This window comes from Phyllobates terribilis, unplaced genomic scaffold, assembly GCF_046119375.1.
Source record: "Phyllobates terribilis strain yellow unplaced genomic scaffold, ASM4611937v1 Scaffold_4__5_contigs__length_816908805, whole genome shotgun sequence".
NCBI classification, from domain to species: Eukaryota; Metazoa; Chordata; class Amphibia; order Anura; family Dendrobatidae; genus Phyllobates; species Phyllobates terribilis.
This window is the reverse complement of record NW_027362764.1, coordinates 136,269,392-136,275,603: the sequence shown is the minus strand read 5'-3', so window position 1 is coordinate 136,275,603 and position 6,212 is coordinate 136,269,392.

Here is a 6,212-nt window from a genome sequence, read left to right as displayed (position 1 = left end):
ATATTGTATATTAGATTGTAAGCTCCTAGGACGGGGTGTGCATTATTCTGCATGCCCTCAGGAGAAGCCTGTGTATTGTATATTAGTTTGTAAGCTTCTAGAACAGGATGTGCATTATTCTGCATGCCTTCAGGAGCAGCCTGTATATTATATATTAGATTGTAAGCTCCTAGGACAGGGTGTGCATTATTCTGCATGCCTTCAGGAGCAGTCTGTATATTATATATTAGATTGTAAGCTCCTAGGACAGGGTGTGCATTATTCTGCATGCCCTCTGGAGCAGCCTGTATTTTATATATTAGATAGTATGCTCCTAGTACAGGGTGTGCATTATTCTGTATGCCCTCAGGAGCAACCTGTATATTATATATTAGATTGTAAGCTCCTAGGACAGGGTGTGCATTATTCTGCATGCCCTCAGGAGCAGCCTGTATATTATATATTAGATTGTAAGCTCCTAGGACAGGGTGTGGATTATTCTGCATGCCTTCAGGAGAAGCCTGTGTATTGTATATTAGATTGTAAGCTCCTAGGACAGGGTGTGCATTATTCTGCATGCCTTCAGGAGCAGCCTGTATATTATATATTAGATTGTAAGCTCCTTGGACAGGATGTGCATTATTCTGCATGCCCTCAGGAGCAGCCTGTATATTATATATTAGATTGTAATCTCCTAGCACAGTGTATGCATTATTCTACATGTCCTCAGGAGCAGCCTGTATATTATATATTAGATTGTAAGCTCCTAGGACAGGGTGTGCATTATTCTCCATGCCGTCAGGAGCAGCCTGTATATTGTATATTAGATTGTAAGCTCCTAGGACAGGGTGTGCATTATTCTGCATGCCTTCAGGAGCAGCCTGTATATTTTATATTCGATTGTAAGCTCCTAGGACAAGGTGTGCATTATTCTGCATGCCTTTAGGAGCAGCCTGTATATTGTATATTAGATTGTAAGCTCCTAGGACAGGGTGTGCATTATTCTGAATGCCCTCAGGAGCAGCCTTTATATTGTATATTAGATTGTAAACTCCTAGGACAGGGTGTGCATTATTCTGTATGCCCTCAGGAGCAGCCTGTATATTATATATTAGATAGTAAGCTCCTAGGACAGTGTATATATTATTCTGCATGTCCTCAGGAGCAGCCTGTATATTGTATATTAGATTGTAAGCTCCTAGGACAGGGTGTGCATTATTCTGCATGCCTTCAGGAGCAGCCTGTATATTGTATATTAGATTGTAAACTCCTAGGCCAGGGTGTACATTATTCTGCATGCCCTCAGGGGCAGCCTTTATATTGTATATTAGATTGTAAACTCCTAGGCCAGGGTTTACATTATTCTGCATGCCCTCAGGAGCAGCCTTTATATTATATATTAGATTGCAAACTCCTAGGACAGGGTGTGCATTATTCTGTATATTGTTTATTAGATTGTAAGCTCCTAGGACAAGGTGTGCATTATTCTCTCTGCTCTCAGGAGCAGCCTGTATATTGTATATTAGATTGTAAGCTCCTAGGACAGGGTGTGCATTATTCTGTATGCCCTCAGGGGCAGCCTTTATATTCTATATTAGATTGTAAACTCCTAGGACAGGGTGTGCATTATTCTGCATGCCCTCAGGGGCAGCCTTTATATTGTATATTAGATTGTAAACTCCTAGGACAGGGTGTGCATTATTCTGCATGCCTTCAGGAGCAGCTTGTATATTGTATATTAGATTGTAAACTCCTAGGACAGGGTGTGCATTATTCTGCATGCCCTCAGGAGCAGCCTTTATATTATATATTAGATTGTAAATTCCTAGGACAGGGTGTGCATTATTCTGTATATTGTTTATTAGATTGTAAGCTTCTAGGACAAGGTGTGCATTATTCTCTCTGCCCTCAGGAGCAGCCTGTATATTGTATAATAGTTTGTAAGCTCCAAGGACAGGGCATAGATTATTCTCTATGCTCTCAGGAGCAGTCTGTATATTATATATTAGATTGTAAACTCCTAGGACAGGGTGTGCATTATTCTGTATGCCCTCAGGAGCAGCCTGTATATTGTATATTAGATTGTAAACTCTTAGGACAGGGTGTACATTATTCTGCATGCCCTCAGGAGCAGCCTGCATATTGTATATTAGATTGGAAACTCCTAGGACAAGGTGTGCATTATTCTGCATGCCTTCAGGAGCAGCCTGTATATTATATATTAGATTGTAAGCTCCTATGACAGGGTGTGCATTATTCTGCATGCCTTCAGGAGCAGCCTGTATATTATATATTAGATTGTAATCTCCTAGGACAGGGTGTGCATTATTCTGCATGCCTTCAGGAGCAGCCTGTATATTGTATATGAGATTGTAAGCTCCTAGGACAGGGTGTGCATTATTCTGCATACCTTCAGGAGCAGCCTGTATATTGTATATTAGATTGTAAGCTCCTATGACAGGGTGTGCATTATTCTGCATGCCTTCAGGAGCAGCCTGTATATTATATATTAGATTGTAAACTCCTAGGACAGGGTGTGCATTATTCTACATGCCTTCAGGAGCAGCCTGTATATTGTATATTAGATTGTAAGCTCCTAGGACAGGGTGTGCATTATTCTGCATACCCTCAGGAGCAGCCTGTATATTATATATTAGATTGTAAGCTCCTAGGACAGGGTGTACATTATTCTGCATGCCTTCAGGAGCAGCCTTTATATTGTATATTAGATTGTAAACTCCTAGGACAGGGTGTGCATTATTCTGTATGCCCTCCGGAGCAGCCCGTATATTATATATTAGATAGTAAGCTCCTAGGACAGTGTATGTATTATTCTGCATTTCCTCAGGAGCAGCCTGTATATTGTATATTAGATTGTAAGCTCCTAGGACAGGGTGTGCATTATTCTGCATGCCTTCAGGAGCAGCCTGTATATTGTATATTAGATTGTAAACTCCTAGGACAGGGTGTACATTATTCTGCATGCCCTCAGGAGCAGCCTTTATATTGTATATTAGATTGTAAACTCCTAGGACAGGGTGTGCATTATTCTGTATATTGTTTATTAGATTGTAAGCTCCTAGGACAAGGTGTGCATTATTCTCTATGCTCTCTGGAGCAGCCTGTATATTGTATATTAGATTGTAAGCTCCTAGGACAGGGTGTGCATTATTCTGTATGCCCTCAGGAGCAGCCTGTATATTGTATAATAGATTATAAGCTCCAAGGACAGGGCATAGATTATTCTCTATGCTCTCAGGAGCAGTCTGTATATTGTATATTAGATTGTAAGCTTCTAGGACAGGGTGTGCATTATTCTGTATGCCCTCAGGAGCAGCCTGTATATTGTATATTAGATTGTAAACTCTTAAGACAGGGTGTACATTATTCTGCATGCCCTCAGGAGCAGCCTGCATATTGTATATTAGATTTGAAACTCCTAGGACAAGGTGTGCATTATTCTGCATGCCTTCAGGAGCAGCCTGTATATTATATATTAGATTGTAAGCTCCTAGGACAGGGTGTGCATTATTCTGCATGCCTTCAGGAGCAGCCTGCATATTGTATATTAGATTGTAAGCTCCTATGACAGGGTGTGCATTATTCTGCATGCCCTCAGGAGCAGCCTGTATATTATATATTAGATTGTAAGCTCCTAGGACAGGGTGTGCATTATTCTGCATGCCCTAAGGAGCAGCCTGTATATTGTATATGAGATTGTAAGCTCCTAGGACAGGGTGTGCATTATTCTGCATACCTTCAGGAGCAGCCTGTATATTGTATATTAGATTGTAAGCTCCTATGACAGGGTGTGCATTATTCTGCATGCCTTCAGGAGCAGCCTTTATATTATATATTAGATTGTAAACTCCTAGGACAGGGTGTGCATTATTCTGCATGCCTACAGGAGCAGCCTATATATTGTATATTAGATTGTAAGCTCCTAGGATAGGGTGTGCATTATTCTGCATACCCTCAGGAGCAGTCTGTATATTGTATATTAGATTGTAAGCTCCTAGGACAGTGTATACATTATTCTGCATGCCTTCAGGAGCAACCTGTATATTATATATTAGATTATAAGCTGCTAGGACTGGGTGTGCATTATTCTAAATGCCCTCAAGAGCAGCCTGTATATTATATGTTAGATTATAAGCTGCTAGGACAGGGTGTGCATTATTCTAAATGCCTTCAGGAGCAGCCTGTATACTGTATATTAGATTGTAAGCTCCTAGGACAGAGTTTGCATTATTCTGCATGACTTCAGGAGCAGTCTGTATACTGTATATTAGACTGTAAGCTCCTAGACCAAAGTGTAGATTATTCTGCATGCCTTCAGGAGCAGCCTGCATATTGTATATTTGATTGTAAGCTCCTAGGACAGGGTGTGCATTATTCTGCATGCCTTCAGGAGCAGCATGTATATTACATATTAGATTGTAAGCTCCTAGGACAGGGTGTGCATTATTCTGTATGCCTTCAGGAGCAGTCTGTATATTATATATTAGATTGTAATCTCCTAGAATAGGGTGTACATTATTCTGTATGCCCTCAGGAGCAGCCTGTATATTGTATATTAGATTGTAAGCTCCTATGACAGGGTGTGCATTATTCTGCATGTCTTCAGGAGGAGCCTGTATATTGTATATTAGATTGTAAGCTCCTAGGCCAGGGTGTGCATTATTCTGTATGCCTTCAGGAGCAGCCTGTATATTATATATTAGATTGTAAGCTCCTAGGACAGGGTGTGCATTATTCTGCATGCCCTCAGGAGCAGCCTGTATATTATATATTAGATTGTAAGCTCCTAGCACAGTGTATGCATTATTCTGCATGCCCTCAGGAGCAGCCTGTATATTGTATATTAGATTGTAAGCTCCTAGGACAGTGTGTGCATTAAACTGCATGCCCTCAGGAGCAGCCTGTATACTGTATATTATATTGTAAGCTGTTAGGACTGGGTGTGCATTATTCTGCATGCCTTCAGGAGCAGTCTGTATATTGTATATTAGATTGAAAGCTCCTAGGACAACGTGTACATTATTCTGTATGCCCTCAGGAGCAGTCTGTATATTATATATTAGATTGTAAGCTCCTAGGACAGGGTGTGCATTATTCTGCATGCCTTCAGGAGCAGCCTGTATATTGTATATTAGACTGTAAGCTCTTAGGACAGGGTGTGCATTCTTCTGCATGCCCTCAGGAGCAGCCTGTATATTATATATTAGATTGTAAGCTCATAGGACAGGGTATGCTTTGTTCTGCATGCCTTCAGGAGCAGCCCGTATATTGTATATTAGATTGCAAGCTCCTAGGACAGGGTGTGCATTATTCTGCATACCTTCTGGAGCAGCCCGTATATTGTATATTAGATTGTAAGCTCCTACGACAGGGTATGCATTATTCTGCATGCCTTCAGGAGCAACCCGTATATTGTATATTAGAATGTAAACTCCTAGGACAGGGTGTGCATTATTCTGTATGCCTTCAGGAGCAGCCCGTATATTGTATATTAGATTGTAAGCTCCTAGGACAGGGTGTGCATTATTCTGCATGCCTTCAGGAGCAGCTTGTATATTGTATATTAGATTGCAAGGTCCTAGGACAGGGTGTGCATTATTCTGCATGCCTTCAGTAGCCGCCTGTATATTATATATTAGATTGTAAGCTCCTAGGTCAAGGTGTGCATTATTCTGTATGCCTTCAGTAGCAGCCTGTATATTGTATATTAGATTGTAAGCTCCTAGGACAGGGTGTGCATTATTCTGTATGCCCTCAGGAGCAGCCTGCATATTGTATATTAGATTGTAAGCTCCTAGGACAGGGTGTGCATAATTCTGCATGCCTTCAGGAGCAGCCTGTTTATTGTATATTAGATTGTAAACTCCTAGGACAGGGTGTGCATTATTGTGCATGCCCTCAGGAGCAGCCTCTATATTATATATTAGATTGTAAGCTCCAAGGACAGGGTGTGCATTATTCTGCATGCCTTCAGGAGCAGCCAGTATATTGTATATTAGATTGTAAGCTCCTAGAAGAGGGTGTGCATTATTCTGCATGTCCTCAGGAGCAGCATGTATATTATATATTAAATTGTAAGCTCCTTTGACAGTGTGTGCATTATTCTGCATGCCATCAGGAGCAGTCTGTATATTGTATATGAGATTAGAAGCTCCTAGGACAGGGTGTAGATTATTCTGTATGCCCGCAGGAGCAGTCTGTATATTATATAT